A 27196-nucleotide genomic window follows, 5' to 3' on the forward strand; every position below is an offset into this window, starting at 1 on the left:
GGTTTACACAGGGGTAAACATCAGAAGCTGAAGATGGATGACAGGCGGTGAATCACTTGATAATTGCCCTGTTCTGTACATTCCCTCTGAAGCATCTCTGATTGGCTTTGTGGGCAGACAGGATAATAGGCTAGGTGGACCATAGGTCTGACCTAGTACGGCCATTTTTATGTTCTTAGAACAAAAGCTTTCAATCAATCTGAGTCTTTCTATTGAGTTCAATGAGAGTTGGCATAGAGCCAAAGTAACCCCCTTAAGGAAACTCACCAAAGTACAAACATAGTCCCAACCTCTGGAATCAAAACCAAACAGAAGTAGAATCATAAATATAGCACTTTACATCTAGAGCAAGTCACGTGGGCTATTGAAGAAAGTTGTTTAAGAAAAGAATAGAAAACATTCATAGTGCTGTAGAAAGCACTCACATTTATTGAAATGATTTTACAAAATAAGACTTTCTTGCATTTAAGGATGGAAAATATACATTCTAGTAAAAGATGAAATGACCTAAATTGTCACACACAAAAAAAATCAAACTGCACCCAAACATTTAGTGAGGTTAGGAAAAGTTCAGTATTGTTTATTTAAATGTACATGCTTCTCTTCCTTTCCAGATTTTGAAATCAGGCTTGTTGAAAACTTCATGGAGAAACTCATCTTGGGGCATTTCTGGCCTTCATTTTCTCAATTGAAAAATGTTCAGACATATACTGGATGAGCATGCTTATCTTAAATGAACCTCTGAATATTTTGAGATTTGAGCAGCATCACTAAGGGTGTGTCTAGACTACATGCCTCCTTCGACGGAGGCATGTAGATTAGCCAGATCGGAAGAGGGAAATGAAGCCGCGATTAAAATAATCGCGGCTTCATTTAAATTTAAATGGCTGCCCCGATCTGCCGATCAGCTGTTTGTCGGCAGATCGGGGCAGTCTGGACGCGATGCGCCGACAAAGAAGCCTTTCTTCATCGGCACAGGTAAGCCTCGTGAAACCAGGTTTACCTGTGCCGATGAAGAAAGGCTTCTTTGTCGGCGCATCGCGTCCAGACTGCCCCGATCTGCCGACAAACAGCTGATCGGCAGATCGGGGCAGCCATTTAAATTTAAATGAAGCCGCGATTATTTTAATCGCGGCTTCATTTCCCTCTTCCGATCTGGCTAATCTACATGCCTCCATCGAAGGAGGCATGTAGTCTAGACACACCCTAACAGACTACAAATATGTGTCATATTTCCTCAGGGAAGTAGAGATGTTCAGATCTACTGGACCTGATTCTCTATTACCTTTCACTTCATATACTCATGTTTCTGCAAAGTTGGTGTAAAATCCTACCATTCTTATCTGGCAGTGCCTTATACCTATTTTGAACTGGCTGACTACATGAGATGAAAGGCAAAAGAGAATCAGGCCCATGGTTTTCAAGTGTCCAACATGAAGTCTCAGTTTTGATTTTAGAATCTCTCATTTCATAACCATGCAAACACTCTGATCAGTTATTTGCTATAATTATTAACTCAATATATCTTGCCTGGTAGATACACTCCTGAATTCAGAAGGTCACAACTCAGAACTCTTTCCAAGTAAGTGCTATACACAAATAGAAAGTGGCACTAGGATCCTGGGGGAATTCATCCTCAAGTGGAGTCCAGCATTCCACAGTTACAGTCCTACCTTCTTTCTATGCCACTCCACAACACAAGTAAGAAAAGATCTGGCAAGCTCTGGGTGTCCAAAGGGCCATGAAAAAATGTATTTCTGTAGTACACAGCAGTTCAGAAAATCTAATTCCCAATTTGTGCCGCTATTGTGAAATAACTACTCCCCAGAGTCATTCATACTAATGACTCCACAGGGCTTCCTGGGGCTCTAAGTCAAAGTAGCGTGTCCACATTAACAGAGCCTGCCTCAGACTAATTTCAAGCCTTCTTGTAGTATGGACACACTATTTCGATTCTGTAAAATTGGGAGTTATTAAATTGAATTTAGTTATTTTGAAATAGTTTCCTAGTATATATATGGTTTAGGACAAGAAAAGGAATTGCTAGTAAAGGAACAAACTTACTCTTTAGAGAAAATGCTAATTTTCTTAGGGACTCAGAAAGTGACCAGGATAAAAGAGGAGCAGGTGAAACATTCATGTATGTTTCTATTACCCTTACCCATTAGACATAGATCTTTATCAAGCATTCTTAAAACTTAAATATCCACCTGGGGAAGCAAGGAAACACACTGACAGATCCAAATGAGTACCCAGAAGTCACCCACTTCAAGACAAGCTCAACAAGGTAAATATACACCCCAGATTCTGTAACTTCCACTCCAACTCATCTTATAAAGTGGGTTTTACCCACGAAAGCTCATGACCTCATAAATCTCTTAGGGTACATCTACAGAGCAACATTATTTCGAAATAACTAGTATTATTTTGAAATAACTTTGTCCGCATCTACACAACAGGCAATTATTTTGAAATAATGTCGAAACACTGTCAAGCTGGAGGACTTCTTACTCTAACTCCTGTAACCCTCATTATACAAGGAGTACGGGAAGTTGGAGGAAGAGTGCTCTATTTCCAAATAAGTGATGTGTAGACGCTCCCAATTTTGAAATAAACTATTTTGAAATAAGATATGCAATTGACATACCTCAAAATAACTTATTTTGAAATAATAACTCCCAAAATAACTATTTTGAAATTGCATGTCCACACTAAAGGGAAGCCTCAAAATTAGTCTGAGGCAGGTTCCCTTAGTATGGACATGCTACCTCGACTTAGAGCCCCAGGAAGTTCTGGGGAGTAATTACTTTGAATGACTCTGGTGAATAATTATTTCAAAACAGCAGCAGTGGAACATCCAAACTATCACTATTTTGAAATTACTATTTCAAAATAAGCGTTATTCCTCATAGAAAGTGGGAGTTATTATTTCAAAATAACCAGCCCCTTATTTTGAAATAATGGGCTTGGTAGTGTGGACTCTAAGCTTGTGATTTCAAAATAAGAGGAGTTCTTTCAAAATAACTGGGGTCATAGCAAGCTAGCTAATGTAGAGCAGAATTAAGGCTGTTTTAAACTATGCTAAAAATGGAATCGTGGAGAACTGACTCCAAGTTCAGAGAGTTACAAATAGCTCTTTCTTTACACCCCTCAGCTGCTCCCAGAACTTACTGGGCACAGGTGAGCATGGAATGCATTTATTTGTCCCTTATGGGGCTGATCCTGCAAGGAATACACACTCCTTTCAAGCTGCTAATGTACCACACTCCCATTATCTTCAGTGAGCGAATATAGTACTTAGCATCTAATTGGACTGGAGGCACATAGTTTCATCCCCCACAGCTCTTACAGTATCTGTGCCAATTAAATCAATAGGAGTTTTGTCAGTGACTTTGCTGGCGGTAGGATTGGGCCCTAAAGCAGAAAAAAATGAATGTATAAAACTCATACAACTTTGCAGCTCATAAAGTAAAGCAGCCTTGATGGTGCCAGCTAATTCTAACTACTCTCTGCCAAGGTTCACTCTAGTAATGAATACACAGTTTATCCTAGAGAGCAGTATATACCCCGTCTTGGGTGATTTTGTGATTCCTCTTTAGAGTCACGAGACTCAGAATAAATCAGATCCTAAAGAAGATATTTGTGATCTCTAAAAATCAATCAAAATAATTGCATTTCCAGTATCTTGGCTCCTTTTAGGCTGAAAAGACCGCAAGACCCAACATGCAGTTACATCAATAAATGTGAGATTTACTAATGTAAGCTCTTATGGCTCACTGAAGTCTTTGCAAAAATCCCCACTAGTCTATTAATAATAAAGCATCAGTAATACTCAAAATAATAAACTCCTATACCTCCTATCTTTTTAAGGTACCAAGTGACATTTTTGCTTGTTACAATAGCATAATTAGGACCTAACAGCTCTACAGCAAGCTTAGCTTGAATTCTGCAATAGGGCAGCTGGATTTTCTCACACTCCCAATGCAGGAGACTACATCTTCTAAGGCAGCTTTAATTTACATTTCAAAAGTGAGATATTTATTGAGGTAAATATAAAAGTACCCATAGTCAGTACAGAATTCCTTATTTTCTTAAATTTAATATTGAAATTAAATTAATTTTTTGTGTCTCCTATGTTTTAAATTTTCTGAGTGCTCTTCATTTTGTACTGAAAATGCATCACTTCATTGAAGAAATTGTCAAGGGGAAATAGGAGCTTTGGCACACAGGAAGCTGTTGCTAACAACTTGGTATGTAAAATTAGGGCCCCACCAAATTCATGCTCCATTTTGGTCAATTACACATTCATAAGATTTTTAAAATAGTAAATTTCATTATTTCGGCTATTTAAATCTGAAATGTCATGGTCTTGTAACTGTAATGGCTCCTGACCCAAAAAGGAGTTGGAGGCAGAGGGGTTGCAAAGTTATTGGAGGAGGGGTTGCAGTACTGATACCCTTACTACTGTGCGGCTGCTGCTAGCTGCAGCGCTGCCTTCAGATATGGGCAGCTGGAGTGTGCAGGCTGCTGGACATGGCCCAGCTTTGAAGACAGAGCCACCACTAGCAGCAGCACAGAAGTAAAGGATATTGACATGCTTACTTCTGCACTTCTGTTGTTGGAGTGCCCTCTTCAGAGCTGGATGCCCAGCCAACAGTCATCACTCTCTAGCTGCCAAGCTCTAAGGCAATGCAGAAGTGAGGGTGGCAATACTGCAGCCCCCCCTGCAACTCCCTTTTGGGTTAGGAGAACCTAATTTGAGAAATGCTGGTTTCCCTTGTGAAATCTGGATCATATAGGGTAAAAGCACACAAAAGACCAGATTTCCAAGGGGAAAGAACAGATTTCACAGTCCATGACACATTTTACATGGCCGTGAATTTGGTAGGGCCATAGTAATGGTCAGCTGAGAAATAGTTAACCATGTTGACATTCACATTGTCAGCATTAGGCTTCAGACTTAAGTCCCCTAGATGGATGGGGCACTCCATGGGGCACTCTTGTTTCATTCTCTTTCCAGACTTGAGCAGACACTTGCATTGGTGTACATGCCAGTATTTTCGGGGGGGGGGGGGATTTACTGGACAGAAGACATAATTACCAGACTGTCCAGGTAAAAACCAGACACCTGGCAACCCTGGATGAGTATGCTAATCACCCGACTACAGAGTCAGTCTCATGAGTGTGTTTGCTCTCGGTCTCTGTCACTGTCTCACACACACACAAACAGGTTCATCAGAAAAGATTGAGGGAGACACACATCAGAATTCTCCACAGTGCAATAAATAGGCTGCTTACCTCAGACTCTACAGAATCCTCAGAGGGGTAGCCAAGTTAGTCTGTAACTGGACAAACTTAGGAAGCAACGAATGGCCTTTCATCAGCACCTTAGAGACTAACAAAACATGTAGATGGTTTCATGAGCTTTTGTGGACACAAACGTGATGAAAAAGTGGGCTGTGCCCAGGAAAACTGATACCATCTACATGTTCTGTTAGTGTCTAAGGTGCTGCAAGGTCATAAGTTGTTTTTTAAGTTTGTTCGATAAAACCATGCTTAACTTCTCCCTTTTCATTATGAGGGGGAAACTTAAAGTGAGTGTCTCCCACACCCTAGATTAGTACCTGCCCAATGAGCTAGAAGTTCTGAGGGAGGTTGTTCTCCCACTCACATTTCATATGGAAGTAGGTATGCTCTGAGCATGCCTACTGGATCAATGCCACATGGGTGAGGAGCACTACCTTTCCTCTTAAAGTGATGCAGTAAGGGTGTGTCTAGACTACAGGGTTTTTTCCAAAAAAGTGGCTTTTTTTCTAAAAAACTTCCCCTGAATCTAGACTGCTGCTGCATTCTTTCTAAAGTAAATTGAAAGAACGCGGCACTTTTTTCAACAGCAGAAAACCTCATTTTACAAGGAATAACATCTTTTTTTGAAAGTGCTCTTTCGAAAAAAGGTGCTACGTAATGCAAACTGTGCTTTTTCAAAAGAGAGCATCCAGACTGCCTCGGAGCTCTCTTTCGAAAAAGCAGCTTGCTTTTTCGAAAGTACTGGTTGTAGTCTAGATGCTCTTTTTTGAAAGAGGCTTGCAGTCTAGACGTAGCCTTAGTGCTTATGTCCAAACAAAATACAGGACTATGTAGCACTTTAAAGACTAACAAGATGGTTTATTAGATGATGAGCTTTCGTGGGCCAGACAGACACAGAAACACAGATGGCTAGGGAACTTGTGCTGAGGCAATACATAGTTTGGCAGCAGTTGAGCAGGGGTTCCGTGAGTACCAGTGGCACCTAAATGTTGGTATTTAGGTGCTTAAAGTGGCAGTTATACGATTACGTCCCTTTGTAAACCTAACCCTTTAAGCTTAAAGTTTGGAACATATATTACAATTTTATGGCAAGGACTAGAGCAAATTAGATGGCCAAGAAATTGCAGAGTACACAGGGCTCTGAACATACACAAATGTTAGTACTTACTTCCATATACTGTGCACAGTTTTAGGTATACAGATAATTTCAATATAGAAAAATCATCTGTTGTTCCCCATTTCCCTTTTTCTTTGTCTACAAACCTGTGTCTGTCTTCAGATTTAGAGAAGAGGCTTTTCCTTTCTGTCTGACTGGAAAACCTCTATTACATTGTGGATCCTACAACACCTAAATAATATTACAGGGAGATTTCACGTAACATTTTCTTTATTTTTATAGAGACACTATCAGGGCTGATAGGCCCTAATTTTGACCTTTCTTTTTTCTTTGAATTATTAGCACAGTCCATTTTATTCATTATGTGTTTTCCTTTTAAAAAAACACTTCACTGATCATTCAATAAGTGATAATATTCCCATCGTATAAGCCTTATGATAATGTGTGTTCATGTGCATGCAATGGAGATAATTTTAACAATGAAACATATTTCAATTTCTATTTGATTGTTGGTGCTCTTTATACAATTCCATAAAACTTTGCACTTGGGAGAATATTGCACATAAAATACCTACAGTCCATCATAGCAAGCCTTTTCTTTTCTACAATACAAGAACTTTTGTGTAATCATACAATAGCTGCAAAGGAGTGGTTTTCACACAGTTCTACATAAAATGTTTTAAAGTAATGCAGCCTACAGGTTAAAAAGGCAGTGATCATGAAAGGTTGGGTGAGACAGTCTGATGCTGCATGCGCATAACCTGAATCACAGTACAGGCAGTCCCCGAGTTATGCGGATCCGACTTATGTCGGATCCGCAGTTACGAACGGGGATTTCTCGCCCCGGAGGACTGGAGCGGCGGGACGCCTGGTCCCACCGCCCGCCTCCTCCGGGGCAAGAAAAGCTGCTCCCCGTCTCCCTGGTCTGCTGGAGGAGCCAGCAGACCAGGGAGACGGGGAGCAAAGCGGCGGAGGACCCGGGGCCGGACCCACGGCCGCTTCCAGATCAGCTGGAAGCGGCCGCGGGTCCGGCCGGGTCCTCAGCGGCTTTGCTCAGCGTCTCCCTGGTCTGAGGACCCGTGCCGGACCCGCGGTGCTTTGCTCAGCGTCTCCCTGGTCTGCAGACCAGGGAGACGCTGAGCAAAGCGGCGGAGGATCCGTGCCGGACCCGCGGTGCTTCCAGCTGATCTGGAAGCACCGCGGGTCCGGCCCGGGTCCTCCGTGGCTTTGCTCAGCGTCTCCCTGGTCTGTAGACCAGGGAGACGCTGAGCAAAGCCGCGGAGGACCCGGGCCGGACCGCGGCGCTGATCTGGAAGCGCCACGGTCCGGCCCGGGTCCTCCGCCACTTTGCTCCGCGTCTCCCTGGTCTGCTGGGGGGAGACGCAGCTAGTACCCCCCCCAACAGGCCAGGGAGACGTGGAGCAAAGCCGGGGGCCTGTGGTAGAGCAGGTGGGGCGCTGCCGGTCGGTCCCGCAGCACCACTCCTTGGCGCTACTGGACCAACCCAGCAGCACCCCAGCTGCTCTGCCCCAGGCGTCCTGATTCAGCCGCTGCTGATCAGTTTCAGCAGTGGCTGAATCAGGACGCCTGGGGCAGAGCAGCTGGGGTGCTGCTGGGTTGGTCCAGTAGCGCCGAGGAGCGGCCGCGCTACTGGACCAACCCAGCAGCCCCCGAGCTGCTCTGCCCCAGGCGTCCCCAAGTCAGCTGCTGCTGAAACTGACCAGCGGCTGACTACAGGAAGCCTGAGGCAGAGTTGCTCTGCCCTGGGCTTCCTGGAATCAGCTGCTGATCAGTTTCAGCAGCAGCTGACTTGGGGATGCCTGGGGTTCTTAAGTTGAATCTGTATGTAAGTGGAACTGGTGTCCAGATTCAGCCGCTGTTGAAACTGATCAGTTTCAGCAGCGGCTGAATCTGGATGCCAGTTCCGACTTACATACATATTCAACTTAAGAACAAACCTACAGTCCCTATCTTGTACGTAACCCGGGGACTGCCTGTAGTCCTTTTGCTTTCAATTCGATTACATGAGCAGAGATACACAAATGTACAAGTATTAATAAGACTGGCCCCTTATCTTGTAATAAGCATTACAACAACTTCCTTATTGTTCTGTTCTGGAGATTTAAACAAAAAAAGTTACTCCTGACAGACCACTAACCCAGCCACTTTTGACTAAGAAAGCTCCTGCTAGTTTTCAAGTGAGGTGTCCTCAAGCTTTCTCAAGCACTTTAGAACTTGGATGAACCAGTTCTAGTCAAAATACCAGAGAAATATTTACATGGGGGGGAGGTCAATTTTTTTTAGTCTTTGGACTCCAATTTTTTCCTGAGCTCCACGCAGGCAGAACCTTTGCATTCAAAAGGAATCCCAGTGAAAGAATTGCTCTACTTGTGGATTCATGTAAGGTCTACTTGTCCAGAAGTCAGTAGGAGTTCACAGCCTGGAACCAAAGAGACTAGATTCTGACCCCCTTACTCACATTACATAGCATCTTACTTGACAAATGAGATTACTGTATATTATTTATTTGTATTACTGCTATAGTCATGGAACAGGGTCCCAACTTGCTAGAAGCTATACAAACAAAAATAAAAAAGGCAGTTTCTTCCCTAAAGAAATCAACTGGACCATTGTTGAGTAAAGTGCTGTTCACCATAAGAAAAGTTAGCAGACTCTGCCACTAAAAAACAAACATTATTTGGGGAGAGCTAATCAATTTGGGGAAACAGGGAAAGAACTAGTTAATTTTCAGATAGCCTAAAATGTTTTCATCTTACATTTTAGGAATGGTGTAAATGTGTTTGCCATATCTGGACAGTCTTTCACAAAAGCTATCTAAGAGCTAATTCTCCAATATTATTTTAACTGTAGCAAACTACATTATTGTTTCTCTGAATCTAAATTTCAATAACTTTTTCTCCCACAGAAAATGTCTGCAGAAAAATAAATTACAGATGTCTAAGTTGCAGCCTTACAAATAGTTTTAGCAATTAAAAGGTAAAAGATAGCCAGAGAGAATTATAACCAAATTCCACATATTAAAAAGGTCTCCACATGTGGCCTAGAAAAAAACACCAATTCACTACAATTGTCTGCTTAACAGGTTGAGCCTCTATCCAACTGGTAGCAATCAGGCAAGACACTGGAGAGGGCAGGAAATCTAAAATTAGGTTTTACTACCTATAATGGAGGATTTATGGGATAATTTAATTGGCAGTCTAGGGACTGAAACCCAAGGTGGGGGAACAAAAACATCTTTCTGGACACACTCTATGAACTTTCCTGTGGTGGGTTGAAAAATGTAGGCACCGGGGACTTAGTTTAAAGATGCAATATCCCCTTTCTAATGCTTAGTATGAAGGGAGGGAGGGAAGCAAAGCATTGATATACACTGATTTTCTTTTTTTAGGAAAAACATTATATTAATTGTTTCTTGCAGTGAAACACATATTCAGCTTCACACAGGATAATAAATGGTCCCAGAGTTAACAGAAGGCTGTAATTCACTCCAATGCACTTTTGACATCATAAACCACAAGAGCACTACACTAACAGTTTATGTACTAAAGCAGATTGAACTCAGCCTTGTGTTCATTCACTCTGAGACAGCTATTGTTATTTATAACATCTGCTGGGCCATTTTTAATTTTTCCAGTGATATTTACATATCTTTTCAAACTAACATAATGCAACAATACTAAACTGTTGTTGTTTTTTCCTGTGACATCATCGAAAGAGTTAATATTCTGTTCTGTATTGAATGAACGGGTGTTGTGAACCTCTGGTAATAGAACCCCTTTTCTCAGTCATCGCAAGTGTTCCACTTATGTCCAGGCACAATACTGATTTATTGTTCATGGCATTTTATATTTAATAGATGTAAATACTGAGTTGGAAGATTCCATGAGAGGGAGTATGGGCACCAATCAGTGCATCTTTTGCTGAAGACTCCTGGAGGACAGGGATTTGCTGGTGGCAGGACAGGAATATATATTCTTCTTAGGGTGTGTCTACACAGCAAAATTATTTCAGAATAATGGCTATTATTCCGAAATAACTGTGCAAGCATTAATTTGAAAAATAACGGATAATTATTCCAACTTCTATAAACCTCATTCTCAAAGAATAATACCTATTTTGAAATAAGGCGTGTGTAGACGCTCCACTTCTGCTATTTCGAAATAACCCCTCACTGGAGCGATTCTAAGTTATTCCTCCTAGGGCACTAAATCTAAATAGTACATGTACATTATGGAAGCCTGCCTCGGACTAATTTTGTGGCTTCTGTGAAGTGTAGAAGTGCTATTTTGAAATAAGCTATTTTGGAATAACTATTCCGGAATAGCTTATTCCAAAATAACTGTGCAGTGTGGACATAGCCATAGTGTCCTTATGTGATGCCAGCTGTTATTCTGTTTACTTCATCATGGCATAATTCTACAAGGTGATGAGCATTCCTAGGAGATGCTGAGCACCTGCAAGTCCCACTGAGTTTATCGAGAGTATGCTCAGCTCCTCAGGGGACTGACCCCTAAATACATTAACTGCAGAGTCGGCCCAAGCTACGGGCTGACCGGGCTACCTTCCGGGGCACTCTATTGTAGGGGGCACCATGCAGGGCTGCCAGGCCGGGCAGGGGCAGCACCACGCATGCTCCACGTGCCCAGGGCGGCGCTACGCATGCACCGGGTGCCCGGGGGCGGGGCCACACATGCGTCGCACTCACAGGGGCGGCATCGCACTTCCGGGACCCGGGGCACGTGAATGGCTCGGGCCAGCCCTGATTAACTGGGATGGTGAGTGAGAGAAAAAAACAACATGTCAAGATGCTAGTCACAAAATGAAATCCACTACAGGAAAGGCCTCAGATACCACACTGATAAGTACAGTATAAGAACCTATACAGAATATAGTAGAAGGGAGAGTAAACAAATCAACATGGGGAAGCCAGACAGGGACTAATTCATTATCTGGACATGACTTCTATTCATTTGAATGCCCTAGAGGAAGGAAAAGATTCCTATACCCAATTTGCTCTTTGCCTATTTGTACCGACACAGCAGAAGTCATGATTTAATTCTTAGTATTAAAACTCAAAGGCTCGGAAGTACATTCTCAGCTGCATGAATTGCCACAGCTCCTCAATGCATGTGAGTCAAATACCTGAGTATAATTATTTTGCTAAAGTTGCTTTCAGAGGAGTGTTAATATATACACATTTACATTTTACCTATCCTTAACTAGAATCTTTTAAAAAGTATACTGAATATATTCATATGAATTCTTTCCCAAACCATTAGTAGCATACTACTTCTAATTTTAAAGTTATGCTATAACAAAACCTCAAAGTGAAGAGGGGTTTGTATGCCTTTAGGAAGAGACTAGAGTACTTGATAAGTGCCATTGTACAAAGAAACTAAACCATACATTTCTCTGCCATACTCAAATGCTGTTCCTAGACTGTTTTATGGTGACAAATTCCAAGAGAATGGTAGAGCAATGTGCTTAGCATGTTTACCTCTAATTTATCACTTGAAGCTCAAAAGCAAATGCAGAAAGTCAAGTCAATTTCCACAACTCTACTGATGTTGGTAGACGAAGAGATAATGACATCTTTTAAGTTCTGTACACTGGTGACTCGTGGATGCGAAAATGTATTCTAATTTCTTCTACAAAAAGGTTTGTTTTGTCCCAAAAAAATCTCAGCAAATTTCAGATTTTAATTGGATGAAATGAAAACTCTGAGAAATTAGGACATTAAATGTGAGAATGAGAAAAAAAGGAGTATTTATTGAGAATTATACATTTCAGGAGAGCCTGGAGAAACTGCATTAGGGCCATTTAAATAATGGGAGAAGCCCTTAGCACCTGAACACAAAAACTACTTGATAATTTTCTTTCTTCTATCTCTCAAAACTTGAGCATACTTCAGAAAAGAACAGTAAATTATTCGAGATTCTTATAGGAAGAATAAAAAAACTGCTGTTGGTCACAAAATAAACAGTAGCATTGACAAGTCTCAGATATACCTATATAGATATTGTCATACAAAAACTTCATTAGACTTCAGTTACATTTGCTAATAGTTTACCTAAACATAAACCTGTATCACATCATCCATTGGGGGTAAGACTGTGGAGCAGATCACAGTCAGGGTATGTCTACACTACCCCGCTAGTTCGAACTAGCGGGGTAATGTAGGCATACCGCAATTGCAAATGAAGCCCGGGATTTGAATTTCCCGGGCTTCATTTGCATAAGCGGGGCGCCGCCATTTTTAAATCCCCGCTCGTTCGAACCCCGTGCCGTGCGGCTACACGCGGCACGAACTAGGTAGTTCGAACTAGGCTTCCTAGTTCAAACTACCGTTACTCCTCATGGGGAAGCCTAGTTCGAACTACCTAGTTCATGCCGCGTGTAGCCGCGCGGCACGGGGTTCGAACGAGCGGGGATTTAAAAATGGCGGCACCCCGCTTATGCAAATGAAGCCCGGGAAATTCAAATCCCGGGCTTCATTTGCAATTGCGGGATGCCTACATTACCCCGCTAGTTCGAACTAGCGGGGTAGTGTAGACATACCCTCAGACAGCTCTTACAGGATCTAGGTACTTTTTATGTCCTAGACCTTGTCACTCTGGATATAAATCTGGCTTTGGCACAGAGACTGCAGTGGTTGTGATGGTTGATAATCTACACATGAAGGTCAGATGTCCATGCTGGTGTTATTAGTTTTATCAATAGCTTTTTATATTCTTGACCACAAAGTTGTTGTTGACTCAGGAATGGAGATTGACTTTGTTCTTTTTTTCTCAGAATGATTTCCATGGGGAGTTATAGGCAACTGTTTCTCTTTACAAAGCTTTCTTAAATGTGAGATGTCACAGAGTACCAGTCTTTTGCCTCCATTTGTCTATGAGTCCAGGAGGAGTATCTCTAAGGAAGCATGGGGTGCCGTGTTTTCTGCATGCTGATGACACGCAACTATATGGCTCTCCCTCATCTAATTCAGATGATGCAGTTCAGTACCTCAGTCACTGCCTCACTAAAATTATGGAATGGGTGAGAGTGAACCAGCTAAAGCTCAGTCCCGACAAAACTGAAGTGATGATGGTCGGTGAGGGGGAAAGAGCCTGAGGAGATACTGGAGGTAATATAGTCCCTTTGATGGATGAAATATGTCTGATGTCCATTACCAATAAGGTAACCATCTTTGAGGTGAGCTTTAAGCACACATAGCCCTACATACAGCTGCTGTTAGATGGTCACATAACAGCAGTAATCCAGTGAGCCTTCTATCATTTGCCTCTGGACAGAAGGTTACAGCTTTTCCGTTCAGCTGCAGACTTTACTACCGGTATCGATGGCTGTGTTACCTCATAATGAACATACCATATTTCATGTTACATGGCCTGTATCATGAAACCATTCAGAGACTGAAGCCTGTACAGAATGCAACAGTTCTCTTGCAGTGTGGAACATCTTCCTTTGATCATACCAGTTCTCCGAGAGCTGCACTGACCCTCAACTGATGCCAGAGGTGAAACCCAGTTTCATCGAGGGTCAGTGGCAAAACTGCCATTGATTTCAATGGGTCAGCATTTCATCCCAGGTGGAGTTCAAGATGTTGGTTATGTCCTATACAACCCTACATAACATGATGACTTCATTATTTGAGAGGCCATGCCTCACACAATGCCATTATGCCACAGCTGTGATCAGTGGATGCAAATAAACTTGATCCTCCCCTTCGTTGTACAAGAGATGGTAAGTATTCACAGAATTTGCACGTACACACTTGATCCAAAATAGCCCAGATTTGGTGACCCTCTATGAGTGGTGCAGAGAACATCTGTTTGATAGGGTTTTTAAAGGGAGTGGAGAATATGCTCCCAGAACAATGAAAGGATAAAAAGCAGCTATCTTAATGATTGTTTCTAATTACAGCTGGTGAGAAAAATTGCAACAAAACTGGTTGAAGTCTAAGTGTTTCATTGGAATTCCTGATTTTGATAAAAGTTTCTTCTAATTGGAATAAAACCAAATTGTGTTATATCAAAATCTGTTATGAAACGGATTTACCTTTCTTTGCACGATTCTAGTTTTAATGCTACTGAGGTTCTGTTATTATTGTGATTAAGAGACAGAATGCCTAGAGCCTTTGTGGGGCCATCTCTTTAAATTATTCAAACCAAAGTAAATTAAATATCTTTAATACAAATCTAGGAAATTACTAGTTAACATTATCATCCCAAATGACTTAGCATCACATCTACACATAATACAGGCAGTTCCCGGGTTACGTACAAAATAGGGACTGTAGGTTTGTTCTTAAGTTGAATCTGTATGTAAGTCGGAACTGGCATCCAGATTCAGCCGCTGCTGAAACTGATCAGTTTCAACAGAGGCTGAATCTGGACACCAGTTCCGACTTACATACAGATTCAACTTAAGAACCCCAGGCGTCCCCAAGTCAGCTGCTGCTGAAACTGATCAGCAGCTGATTCCAGGAAGTCCGGGGCAGAGCAACTCTGCCTCGGGCTTCCTGTAGTCAGCCGCTGGTCAGTTTCAGCAGCGGCTGACTTGGGGACGCCTGGGGCAGAGCAGCTCGGGGGCTGCTGGGTTGGTCCAGTAGCACGGCCGCTCCTCGGCGCTACTGGACCAACCCAGCAGCACCCCAGCTGTTCTGTTCTGCCCCAGGTGTCCTGATTCAGCCACTGCTGAAACTGATCAGCAGTGGCTGAATCAGGACGCCTGGGGCAGAGCAGCTGGGGTGCTGCCGGGTTGGTCCAGTAGCGCCAAGGAGCGGTGCTGCGGGACCAACCGGCAGTGCCCCACCTGCTCTACCACAGGCCCCGGGCTTTGCTCCACATCTCCCTGGTCTGCTGGGGGGGGCACTAGCTGCGTTCTCCCCTCCCCCCCCCAGCAGACCAGGGAGACGCGGAGCAAAGCGGCGGAGGACCCGGGCTGGACCGCGGCGCTTCCAGATCAGCGCCGCGGTCCGGCCCGGGTCCTCCGCGGCTTTGCTCAGCGTCTCCCTGGTCTGCAGATCAGGGAGACGCTGAGCAAAGCCACAGAGGACCCGGGCCGGACCCGCGGCGCTTCCAGATCAGCTGGAAGCGCCGCGGGTCCGGCCCGGGTCCTCCGCCGCTTTGTTCAGCGTCTCCCTGGTCTGCTGGCTCCCCCAGCAGACCAGGGAGACGGGGAGCAGCTTTTCTCACCCCGGAGGAGGCGGGCAGCGGGACCTGGTGTCCTCCAGTCCTCCGGGGCGAGAAAATCCCCGTTCGTAACTGCAGATCCGACATAAGTCGGATCCGCGTAACTCGGGGACTGCCTGTACACTACCACAGTGACAACTTACACATCTCAACTTATTCCCTTCTAATACAAACACAGTATTAGACACACAAAGTCAAATGCACATCAGTAGCTTATATTGGAAATTTAGTCTAAAGCTGCATGAATCTAAACTTTGAACTGTCATAACCCAGCTATTTGTTAGCTAGAGAGAGCCAAATAAATGTCAGACTCAAACAGTAAGTTTTGAAAAGGGGTTATTTTCAACTGCTAATTCCTAAACTACAGAACAGATTTAGGCCCAAATCATGCAGACTCTTGCATACGCGTGTCTAATAGTTTGCAGGAAGAGGGTCTCACTTATGAGTTTCCTGAAAATTCAGTCTTTATGTGAGAGGAAATGTTATATACATTTGGTGCTGATACATTTTTTTATGTATTAAACTAAGGGATTTACACCCAACACTGGTCGCAATCCTGGTTGTGATGAACTCCAAACTGCAAGGAGTGCAAAACTTATTGTAGGTTCTAGGCACAGACCTGCAAACCTCAAAGCAACCTCAATTATGGAACTACCAGGGGTACTCCAACTCTGCTCTGCAGCCCTGCCCCCATTCTGTCTCTTCCTCTGAGGTCCTGACCTCACTCTGGTTTTAACAGTTTTACTTTTTCTTATTTTTGAGATCTAATCCTACTCCTGTTGAAGTGAATGACAAAAGGCCCCTTGACTTCAATGGAAACATAATTAGGCTTTTTTTAGGCTGCTCCTGAAATCTGTCTCTGTATGAAATTTCCACTGAATTAAACAGAAACTCAGTGCACGGAGAGCTTATGAGACTTAAATGTTATATAATTATAACATTATTTAAGTGATGTTGGGCTTTTTATGAAATTGTAATTTTCCATTTCAATAGCCTATTCATTGGTGCAGTTTTATATCATAATTTTTTTTCCATAAAATCCATTTTTCCTGGTTTACTTTTTCCTCTTACAGGATAACTTGATTATATCACAGTAAAGAAGAAGAGCTTTATGTCTTAAACATGGCCTCTTTATTGACTAATTTTAAAATATGTAAAAAGTTTATACACCATGTTCAGCATCAGGGTGTGGTACATTATCCTCAGCCTTATGAAAAACCAGCCTCCATCTGTGAGTGAATAAGTTGCCTTTTCATGGAAATACTTCAGAGAGCATTTCCATAAAAATCTGCCCTGGCATGGTTCTGTTTCTCTTGCCTTTTAACCAAATGTGTTTCTTCTTTGATTTTTGTTTTGAATAAGTCACAATTGCCATTTGGGGGAGGGGGGAAAGGATCCAAAAAACTTTCCATTTTTGAATAAGAGAAAACATTGTAGTCAATGTAATGCAGCTGCATGGAACCATCCATAATAGCTACTGTATGTGTATTTAGAATCAAGGCTAGTCTGAGAAAACATTCCCACTAACATCTGCCTTTATTAAAAACAATCATTGCCCCAAATACTGCAGTAGCAAACTACTATAAGCTGGAGTGGTTTCGACCACTTCTACACAATCCTGTTTTTATAACAAATTATTATTACTAGCATTACCCATCCCGTTGTGATGTTAGATGTATACGCGGTGTCCTCCCTCCCCACTGCTCCCTGGGGCAGGGAGGCTCGGGCCGTGCAGCTTCTTCCCTTCCCGCTGCATCAGGAATGCAAAGGTGCGCGTATTCATCCCTTCCCCCTGGGGGAAGTGGGCACACGCACATGGCCTCCTCCCTCCCAGCTGCTCCCAGGACTGGGAAGACTTAGGCCAGCGCAGGCTGTAGGGCCTCCTCCTTCCCCACTGCTCCTGGGGGAAGAAGGGTTAGGGCGTGTGTCCTCTTCCCTCCCCGTTGCTCCAGGGATACTGGGTCACATGCACTCTTACCTTCCTCATGGTGGGGCAGGGGTGAGCAATTATTACACCTGTATGGCTGTAGTGTCTTTCCTTAGGAATCGGTATGTAATGTTTCTGAGCCCTTGCAGTAATTTGCATCCCTTTACTACAATGCCCTGAAAAAGGCCAATTTTAATAATTTACACAAAAATTGTTTCACTCCAAGTCTAGTTTAAAATAACTGATCGAGTAAAGATGTGCTCAAGTAGCCTAAGCTCAGGATGCACAACTATGAATTCCTGAATTCTAATTCCACCTCCATTACTGCACTTTCCTCTATGCAATATGAAAATTACTTAACTCGTTCTTTGTCTCAGTTTATGTTTTAAAAGTACTGTACTTTGGAGATATTTGCCCTGATCCTCAGCTTTGACTCTAGAGCAGCATTGCAGCAGCAGAGAAGTACAAACCTGTCATACTGCAAGAATAGGACTGGACTGTTAGGGCACATCTACACAGCAGGGATAAAGCTGAAATAAGCTGTGCAACTTGAGCTGTGTCAGTTGTGTAGCTTAAGTCAAAATACCTTAAGTCGGCTTTAGGTACTGTCTATGCAGCAGGAAGTCAAAGGAAGAACACTCTTCCTCTGACTTCCCTTACTCCTCATGCAATGAGGGTTTCAGGAGTTGGAGTAAGAAGTCCTCCAGCTCAACATTATTTCGATATTATGTCGAATTAACTGCTTGTAGCGTAGATGCGGACTTTGTTATTAGGGAATAATGTTAGTTATTCTGAAATAACGCTGCTGTGAAGACATAGCCTCAAGGACCATTATTACTACTATTTATAAATATGGCTAGTCACTGCATTAAAAGAATACACACAGCTTACGTGCTCAATGGGAGTGTGCAAATCCAACAACGGTGATATATTTTAAGGGGTAGGATGGAGAGAGATTCTTGACCACTCACACCAAATGTTTCCCCCTTCATAACAGGCTTGAATGTTTTCCTATTATATCCATTTTTTTAACAATCTAGCATGTGGCTTGTATAACTTACTTTATTTTTATCTGAGCTCTTCTTTCAAGATAGTCAAGATATTCTTTCACAATAATGGGGTCATAACAGGATCGTAATTTAAACAGAAGGCATTTTTGTAGGGGCTTGGTAAAGCAATGCCTAATGATTTTCTGCACTACCAGTTTCCCCATAATTGTGAAGGAAATAGGTTTGCCTTTGTCTATTTCCCTAAAGAAGTCATTATTGCCAGCAGCACAGGTAATAGGACAGCATCCTCTAGACCATCATATGCCTCAAAAGCACCAACATGAAAAAACTGTGCTGAGCTAATGCCTAAGCCACCTCTGTGAGCCAACGTGGATTTACATGAGCACCACACAGTGATACACTAACTTTTGCTTCCTGAATAATATATGGAGTAGGAACACTTCAATTAAACAGCAAGGACAGGTGATTCTTTAAGGTAATAAAGTGTTTAGAAACTATATGGCTGTGTCTAGACTGGCAAGTTTTTCCGCAAAATCATCTGCTTTTGCGGAAAAACTTGCCAGCTGTCTACACTGGCCGCTTGAATTTCCGCAAAAGCACTGACGATCTCATGTAAGATTGTCAGTGCTTTTGCGGAAATACTATGCTGCTCCTGTTCAGGCAAAAGTCTTTTTCCGAAAAACTTTTGCACAAAAGGGCCAGTGTAGACAGCAGAGATTTGTTTTCCGCAGAAAAGCCCCGATCGCGAAAATGGCGATCGGGGCTTTTGCGGAAAAGCGCATCTAGATTGGCCACGGACGCTTTTCCGCAAAAAGTGCTTTTGCGGAAAAGCGTCCTGCCAATCTAGATGTGCTTTTCTGAAAATGCTTTTAACGGAAAACTTTTCCGTTAACAGCATTTCCGGAAAATCATGCCAGTGTAGACGTAGCCTATGAGTCTCATTTCAGGCTGTGCGAGGAACTCATTAACTGATTGATCTTGGGCTAGTGAAAGCCTAGTGTAACCCTCTTGTAGAATGCCTTTAACAAGAACTGTAGTTGGAACTTTTGTTCCGGATACATGATTTTTATTCCTTTTCTTCTTCCCTTTGAAAATTACTCATCCTACTTCAAAGGTGAAAGGAAGCTGGTGTGTTAAGAACAATACAAACCTATATGCTTTCTGTTAATTTTGTTGTATCTTAAATGCTTTCATATTTTAAAGTGGCAAAACTCACCAGAAGTCTTACTGGGCCCCATGGCAGAAAGCTAAGGAAAAAGATGTTAGAAGTCCCTGAATCTTTGGGAAAAGAGGTTGGAAAGTGACAGGGACAGTAGGAGGCATAAAGTCTATATGCATACAGTCTTGTACTTCTAGCTACAGTCAGGCCCGGCCTTTGGGCAAGGAGAGAGAGGTGGTTGCCTTAGGCCCCCCGTATTCAGGACCCTGTGCTGCCCAGCTCCTGGCCCTGCCCACCCGGCCGAGAGATGCACGGCCGTGCAGCTTAGTGTGCTGCTTTGGGCCCCGCACACTCTTTGGCTGGGCCTGGCTACAGGGAAAGAACCTATGCAGAGCCTGGAAACTCAGCAAGTCTATGCTAGGGAAATTTCTTCTAATTCTTCTGTTGAAAAGGCAGGATTTGCTTCAGGTGTGAAGATAACTATGGAGGTACATTCCTTTCCCCTACTCCCCCCCCCCCCCCGAAAAAACTGCAGATATTGCAGGATCTGAAGGATTTCAGGGCTGAACCCTCGGCCATTTCCAATGGAAGAATTAGGATGAAACCCTGACCCCTAGAGTTAATGGCAAAAAAATTCCATGAGAACAGGATTACCTCCACAAAGAACATATGCCATTTCCAAAACCCTGCATCATGGGTTATTTCAATGGGACCTCTGGGTATATTTTTTATTGAAAACCAACTGAACATTTTTAATGTGGACAGAATCTGTAACAGGGCGGTTTACCTCTGAGCTGGGGAGCCTATGTCTAAGCCTTGATTACAGGATGAGCCAAACCTGGGTTGAGCAGGTGCTCCCCCATATAAAAGAAGCAGGCAGTTAGAGCAAAGGGGGTTAGGGAGAGTAGAAGAAGATTTCAGGAAGCAAGAAGGCCCCCGAGAGACAAGGAAAGAGCTGGAGTGAGTGGGAGAAAATGCTATGGGCAGAGAGGCTTGAGAGAAACTGTAAAGGCCAGCTGGGCTGAAAACTGTGAATTTCTGCTTTCTTATTTTGGGTTACTCCAAAGAGAAGCACTGAACTGGACTTAAGACTGAGAAACCCAGACTGAACCAAAGGCCTTAACAAAGTGGGCCAAGAGCGGATTAGTTGGAATGATGTGTGGACAGTGAGGGTGCGTAACACTGCACTTTTATTCCGGAATAACTGCTGTTGTTCCGGAAAAACAGTACTAGCATCCACACAGCAATTGCTTTATTTTGAAAGAAAATCAAAATAATGGAATAATGCCTCTTCCAAAAAAGCTCTTTCGGAAGAGGGCATGTGGGGACACTCCACTGTGTCGAAATAGCTCCTCACCAGGACCATTCTAAGTTATTCCTCCCCAGTGCCTCTTGGGGCTCTAAATCGAGATAGCATGTCCACATTAGGGGAACCTGCCTCAGACTAATTTGGAGGCTTCCCTGTAGTGTGGACACCCTATTTCTAAATAAGCTTGCAGTGTAGACATACCCTGAGTTGTTAAAGGGCTTCGAGGAGGGAGGAAAACAGAAAGAGGATGACATTGAACAGGGCTGTGCAAAATACAGCCCGTGGGCTGGATCCTGCCCACCAAGCCACCAGATCTGGCCCACGCACACAGCGGGGAGCCCCAGGTAGGCTCCCTGCTTGCCTTGCTCCACCCACATGCCGCTCGGAAAAGCAGCTGTTGGGCCATTTTTCTCTCACAACTATGAGCCTGAAGGGAAGGAGGAGGACTTCACGAGCCGCCCCCACTGCCAGCATAATCCATTGGCTGGTTTCTGGCCAATGGGAGCTGCCTCTTTGAGTAACAGGCAGCACACTAAACACTACATCGTCCTCCCCTCTGGCTTGTAGTTATTCACACATGCCCATGGTCCCTGCAGCATGTGCAGAGGCAGGGTGGGGCAGGCAGAGAGGCTGCCTCAGAAACGTACTGGGCTGCTGGATGGGAGTAACCCACATAAGTCTCCTGGCCAGAGTCTGTCTCTGGCACTCCAGCCCCTCCCTATGCCAACCCTCTGCCCCCACTTCTGTCCCCCTACCCCACATAACCCAAACCCTCTGCCTTCCTCCTGCACCCATATTCTCTCCCAGACCCTGTACCCTAATCCCTTGCCCAAGGTCCCAACCTCCTCCTGCCCTAGATCACATCCCAAACCTCTGCACCCCAGTCCCCTGCCCTATGTCAAAACCCAAACCCCTGTACCACAGGTCACCATTCCTTCCTGTTCCAGGTCACAACCCAAACCCCTGCACTCCAGTCCAGTGCCTCAGGTCACAACTGCCTCCTTCAAACTCCCTCCCAAACCCCACACTTCCTCCTGCACCCAAATCCCCTACCCCAAGCTCCCTTCTGCACCCAACCTCCATCCCAGACCCTGCACCTCCTCCATTAATATCATGGAAGAGTGTGGCCCCTGATCACTTTCCAAAATCATGGAGTGACCTCCCCATCAAAAATTATTGCCCAACCCCGCTGTAGAATGACATCAAGCTCTAACAGGAAGTGGGGAGTGGCCAACCATATTACAGCACATCTATAATTTCTGTGTTTTGATAGGATTACTGTTCTGAGAGATGATACCTTATGTGACAATTCCACATTTGTGGTTGCAGTGAAATGTATGAATGGGTTTGAATCCTCAACAGACTAGAGCTCAGAAATTCACTACCACATATTTAGGAGTGAGTGGCATCTTGTGATCCACTTCCCTCTTTAACCCCATTGCTGATTCCATGGCAAATTATGAAATAGGGGCCAAATATAAGTTCCACTGAAATCAATTGGAAAGTCTCATTTGGGGCAGATCCTCAGTTGGCTCCCTTGACTTCAGTGGGACTGGCTGAGGCCCTAAATGCACAGAAGCAGTGAACATTTTAATCTGACTTGAATACCAGCATTACCACTTTAGGTGTTTTGGTTGCCAGTGATTACTTCATTTTCTCAAAGACCATAAACATAGATGACTTACGTTGGTTCCAGACTCATTTTTAGCACAGACCACTCACTTTGCACATTCTAAGTGTAAACTGCACTGAATGATTACAATAATCTTAATACACATCTAATTTAGGGTTTGCAATTAAATTTGTACTCTTACTAAGATATCTAGGATGGCTAAGACTTACTGAGAATTATGATTCATTGTACCATTAACGTGCAGTTTTAAGGGAAATGGGAATCACGCTTTTCCCCCTCCAAATGCTGAAATGTTCCAAACAGAAATCTTCTTCCCAAGGAGTTCAAATAGCTTCTTTCAATGTGTCTTTTAAGTGCAGTATGATCTTATGCCACAGATTCATTACAAATATCGCACACAGTTTGTTGAGTCCTGAAGTGGATGCTGAAATACAGCAAAGCAACCCTCTCTCGCTCAGATTTCAGTTTTCCAAGGGCAGTGCCAGAGCATGTTATTTTAGTAAGAGTTTAAAGGGCACTTATGGGCAGAAAACTGACTGTGTAAAAAAATGGCACCTTTTTATTCAACAGATCTGTCCCCTGTGTGTTTTCTGAGTCATGTCTGCTTACTTCAGTGACTAAAATAGATTTTTTACTATTTTTCAGTTCTCTTTAGTCCTGCAGAACCACCACAGCAACGAGAAACTTAGAGTGATTCTAATCTGGCTAAAACCTCCATCCAGAAATGTGTTCGCTAAACTCTAGTTGCAGATTCTTTACTACTGGTATTGTTCCACAAGCCAGAAGCAACAATGCTCAGAATCCAAGTTAAGTTTGCAAAGCTCGTTTTTTGTTTTTGTTTTTTCTTTTCCCCAGTTGCTATAGTCTGGAACTTACTGAAAGCCTACAAAGCATGGAACATCCCTACTCCCTACTATGCTGACTCTTAAAGAGTTACTTTTCAAAATATAACTACTATTTCAGAGGTAAGCTGCACCTACTTGTTCAGCACACCACTTTGAGAAGTCACACGACAAGATACCACTCACTGAGTAAAAACAACTCTCTGCAGAGGGTCAACACAAGCTTATGCTACTTACACCCTGCTTTGAGAGTGTATGTGGGGTTTGAAAGATTTAAGTGATGTAGGGTATGTCTACATCACAACACTTTTTCAAAATAACTTGCACCAGCGCTTCCCAAACTGTGGTCCATGGCCCAGTACCAGTCCTTAGGAAAAAAATACCGGGCCTCAGAAAATTTTTTGCAAGAGCCCGCTTTGCTGCCTGCAACCCCCAATATGAACGCCGTGCTGAACTCCCAGTGTCAATGGAGGTAACGCGGGCTTCCTGCGGGGTTGGGGGGGCAGTTCTGTAGCTGCGTGCTAGGTCCCGGAAGTGCGTGGGCTGCTCTCCCCCCTGCTCCAACAGCTGGCACAGTATCTAAAATGGCGGTCCATCGCGGGCTGGGGACTTTGTTCCCCTGCTGCCTTCTTGTGTGTGGGGGAGGGAGTGGGAATTCGGGACTACACCAGCTCCAACTGCTCGGGCAGCGCGTGCTGCCATGGGGAGTGGAGGAGCAAGGCACACGCTGCCCGAGCAGTTGGGGCTGGCGCGGTCCAGGACTCCTCCTCCCCCTGTGCAGGAAGGTATCTGGCATGCAACGGACCAACGTGTCAGGTACCGCGCCACTGTTTGGGGGACGGGGGAGCAGCCCCGCACACTTCCTGGGCCTTGGCAGCTACAGGATCCCCAGGTATCGGTCCCTGTCCCCTCCCCCCCAGACCTCCATAAGTACCCTGCCCCAGCACCCACAAACACCCTGTCCCTTGCCCCAGCACCTGCAAGGACTCTGTCTCCTGCCCCAGCACTCATTGGCACCCTTCCCCAGAATTCTGTCCCAGCACCCACAAGCACTGTTGGGTTCACATTAGTGAGGTTTCAGAGATTTGGAGGGGTTGTGGTTTTGTATCTCACTTGTGTGGCCCTGACTGACTTTTCTGTGGGCTAAAGTTGGCACTGGAGGCTTTGGGAGGACCAGAAATAATTTATTTGCATAGTCATCATTTGCTTAATGAATACACAAATATGCAAATAAATGTTACCGGTCCTCCAAAAGCTCGTGAATGGATTTACTGGCCCCCAGTATCAAAAAGTTTGGAAATCCCTGACTTGTGCTAATTTGAAATAACTTAGTCTGTGTCTACACAGCAGGAGTTATTTCGAAATAATGTCGAAACACTGTCAAGCTGGAAGACTTCTTACTCCAACTCCTGTAACCCTCATTGTACGAGGAATAAGGGAAGTCAGAGGAAGAGTGCTCTATTTCGAAATAAGTACTGTGTAGACGCTTCCTATTTTTAAATAAGCTATTTCAAAATAAGATACGCAATTGACACAGCTCAATTCGCGTAGCTTATTTCGAGTTAAGCCCTTCAACGTGACACCCTCCCCTCCCCAGAGGCCTTCTGCCGGGCCTCTTCACCACAGAGCGGGTGAAATTCACTCAATGTTTAAAAAAATGTCAAACATACTTGAACACATCTTTAAAAAAACAAATTGACATTTCTAAGATATCTTGGTTCTGTCATCAGCAGAATGGAATCTCAGTAAGAGTACAGTATATGTCTATCTTGTTTCAATACTGACTTAACACTGAAACTTTTTATGGTTAAAATAGTCACTTTTTTGAATAAATTTAAAATACACATCACACCAGAAAGCATGAAATAGCTTTTCTTCCTTTTCTGGAGAAAGTACTATACTGTAAGGGTAGACTTAGCATCTGTTTGACTGACAAACGTTTTTGCTCTTTTGGTAGTGTATATTCATTTTTAAGCTGAGCCACACTGTTTTGTGTATATATAGAAACAATATAATTACATGCTGTTAAATAACATAATGTGCTAATGCTAAATCTGTTTTATTGTTCATTTAAAATTTTTGTATCATTCTGTTGATGTCTTTGCAGTCAGATGCTTTTTGTTCAGTCTCTCTGAAATCAGCTGCTAGTATGCTAGGACCTGATTTAAAACCTATTTAAGACAATTGAAGTCTTTCCTTGACGTCAGTAGGTTTGGAATCACTCTCTAAGGGTATGTCTAAACAGCAGGGCTAAAGTCGAATTAAGCTACACAACTTCAGCTATGTCTACTGCATAGTTTAAGACAAAATAGCGTAACGCTGCTTTAGGCGCTGTCTACACAGCAGGAAGTCGAAGGAAGAACACCCTTCAACTTCCTTTACTCCTCATAAAATAAGGGCTACAGGCATCAGAGTAAAAAGTCCCCCAGCTTGACATTATTTCGAAATAAAGGCTTGTCATGTACACATGCTCTTTGTTATTTTGGAATAATGTCAGTTATTCTGAAATAATACTGCTGTGTAGACATGCCCTAAGGGTGCAATTCTAATTTCAGTAAAACTTCTGTTCAGTCAGTAGGGGTTTGCCTGAATAAAGGACAACAGAATCAAAATCTTAGCAAATCATTTCTGCCTGTACTTAAATTTAAGTAAATGCCCAAGTGCTGTGCTGAATTGGGGCCTTAGTGATAGCTACCTAGGGCTACCTGAAACTCAAAATAAGATATGCAATTTGCACTATGCAAATTGCGTAGATTATTTCAAGTCTATTTCGAAATTGGCTATGTCGAAATTTGGTGCAGTCTACACAGCACCAAATTTTGAAATAAAATGCTATTCAAGCCATCCCTTACTCCTCATAAAATGAAGTTTACAGGGATGACAAAATAGCACGCCCGCTATATTTTGAAGTAGCGGATACGTTCAAAAGATGTGGGGTAACTATTTCGGGATACCACTAGTATCCCGAAATAGCACTGCAGTATAGACATAACCTTAGATCTGTTTCTTATAGCTTCAGGATGCTGACATACATATTGGTGGCAGATGATTTGGCTTGTCTCATATGCAGGAGATGCAGAATATTGTGCAGACTGTTGTCTGTTAAAAAAAACACCTAGATAACTTTTTTTCCATTTACAAGTTATTTAGTCATATTCTCTGAGTTTTACCTTAGGCAACTCTAATGAAATCAGTATGTGCATGGGGTGTAAATGAGGGCAAAATTGGGTCCTTACATTTTTTACATTGTTTCTGTTAAAATTTACTTTTGATGCCACTGGAATAACTGTATTTTAAGAAAACCTATAAACTTTTGAACACTCGACTACATTCAGAGTAGCAATTGTGACAATAAAAGTTTCTTTTGAAAACTCAAGGTTTAATTTTATCATACCTATTTTACATGGGGTTTTTCAAAAAAAAAGAGAAAGATTCTTTCTAAAGCAGACTTTGAAGTTCAGTCCCACTATATGTTGTAATGAAATATATCACATTACTTTTGAAGTAATGCCATAAATCCTCAAGAGCTAATTTCTTCATTTGATAGAGAATAGTCCATTTCATAAACTGATTTTTAAATCAAAGTTTAAATCTATTAGGGACTTTATCCAGAATTGACAAAGCTTCCTTAGAAAACCGAAATTAGCTTAGAAGCCTTTGCTTCTGCATATCCAGTC

At 43.1% G+C, this 27196-nt stretch overlaps 1 protein-coding gene across 4 annotated transcripts in view; it reads right to left on the bottom strand.

Moving 5' to 3' along the window:
• ERG (ETS transcription factor ERG) overlaps positions 1–27196 on the bottom strand; it is a 217829-nt gene that overhangs the window by 182288 nt on the left and 8345 nt on the right. The gene's annotated exons all lie outside the window — the stretch shown is intronic.

The sequence above is a fragment of the Pelodiscus sinensis genome, chromosome 1, assembly GCF_052426305.1.
Source record: "Pelodiscus sinensis isolate ZL-2025 chromosome 1, ASM5242630v1, whole genome shotgun sequence".
NCBI classification, from domain to species: domain Eukaryota; kingdom Metazoa; phylum Chordata; order Testudines; family Trionychidae; genus Pelodiscus; species Pelodiscus sinensis.